Here is a 1,943-nt window from a genome sequence, read left to right on the forward strand (position 1 = left end):
GATCACTGTTCAGTGATATTAACTGAATGTTATACTACTTGGTCAAGGTCTGACCACAATATTTTTATTCTAGCTTAGAAAGGCAATTTTGATTTTACAAACTGTATCTATTGCATCATGGTGTCTTGGAATTAGAAACCGAAAACCAAGACAGATATTTAAAATTGTAATAAAACATACATAACAGTATATCAACCTTTTTTTTTCTGTCTCTTATACTTTATTGGTCACCTCTAGGCCTGTGTGTGGCTGGGTGGGCTTGGAGGAGGGTATCACTATTCACCAGCTCCCAGGGGAATGCATGAGAAGGCCTTGGCCTAGCCTTCCAGGGTCCCAGACTGTGGACTTTGGAGGGGCAGATCTGGCCTTTCCTGGGTCAGCACAGGGCACCCAGGTGGGGGCACTGGTGGGAAGCCAGCACAGGCACCCAGGTAAGGGCACAGGCTCACCATCTGTCAGCTAGCGTAATTGTGTTTGGAGAAATATTCCTTGCTGTCATCCACACTGGGCTTAATCGTGTCACTGTCAGGCTTCCAGCTAGCAGGACCAACTTCCCTGTGCTCTTCCTTGTACTAGAAGGCCTGGACCAGCCACAGAGCCTCATCCACGGAGTGTCCCACAGGCAAATCATTAACAGTGATCTGGGGAAGGGCCTGCTTGCCATCATTGATAAAGCAGCCTCTGTAGGCAATGTCTGCATCTGTTCTCAGCACGCCATAATTCTCAGACAAGCTTTTGGTCACATCAAGCAAGCAGGGGGATGTTTGGAGGGCCAAGCCTCCCTCCTTCTGGAGGTTGTTGATCCAAGCCAAGTGGGTGAACTGAGAGTCCACTGAAATGCCCAGCACTTCGCAGCCCAGCTTGCAAAAGTTCTCGGCATGGTCACTGAAGAAGATGATCTCTGTGGGGCACACAAAAGCGAAGTCCAGAGGGTAGAAAAAGGGGACCACGTGCCTCTCTTTGCAGTCCAACAGCTTCACCTCTTTGAAAGCGCCATCCACTATGACAGTAGCCTTAAAGTCAGGGGTGGGCTTTCCCATGCCTACGATTACAGAGGCCATGATTGAAAGCTGCGTGGGCAAAGGCTGGACACGTGGACAAACAGACGTGTGGACCCACGTTCTCAGCGCCAAAATTGACCACCTTTACCATTATTTACAGATAAAGTTCAATGGCATTAAGTACATCCATATTGTTATGTAATTACCACTACTGTTCGTCTTCATAACTTTTTTCATTTTGCAAAACTGAAGCTCTATACTCATTAAACAATAATTTCCCATTCCCCTTTCCTCCCAGCCTCTGGGAGTATTATAAGAATCACATATAAGTGAAATCATGCAGTATTTGTCTTTCTGTGCTGGTTTATTTCACTTAACATAATGACCTCAAGGTTCATTAATATTGTAGTATGTGTCAGAATTTCTTTGTTTTCAAAGGCTGAATAGTATTCTATTATACATATAGAGAGAATATTTTGTATATGTATTATATATAATATTCTCTCTCTCTCTCTCTCTCTCACACACACACACACACACACACACACACACACACACCACGTTTTGGTTAGCCATTTATCAATAAATGGACACTTGCCTTGCTTCCATTTTTGGCTATTGTAAATAATGTTGCTGTGATATAGATCCAGCTTTTAATTATTTTGGGTATAGACACGAAAGTGGAATGGATCATATAGTAGTTGTATTTTTAATTTTTAAAAGGAATCTCTATGCTCTTTTCTACAATTCTACATTAAAAAGTTGAATTCTAGGCTGGGCATGGTGGCTCATGCCTGTAATCCCAGCACTTTAGGAGGTGGAGGCAGGTTGATCACGAGGTCAGGGGTTCAAGACCAGCCTGGCCAAGATGGTGAAACCCCATCTCTATTAAAAATACAAAAAAAAAAAAAAAAAAATCAGGCCGGGTGCGGTGGCTCAAGC

General features: G+C 43.6%; 1 pseudogene; it reads right to left on the reverse strand.

The window, feature by feature from the left end:
* Positions 1-572: 572 nt before the first annotated feature.
* On the reverse strand, positions 573-1,061 carry LOC101041063 (peroxiredoxin-2 pseudogene; annotated as a pseudogene).
* Positions 1,062-1,943: the final 882 nt, after the last annotated feature.

This window comes from Saimiri boliviensis, chromosome 4 (assembly GCF_048565385.1).
Source record: "Saimiri boliviensis isolate mSaiBol1 chromosome 4, mSaiBol1.pri, whole genome shotgun sequence".
Lineage (NCBI taxonomy): Eukaryota > Metazoa > Chordata > Mammalia > Primates > Cebidae > Saimiri > Saimiri boliviensis.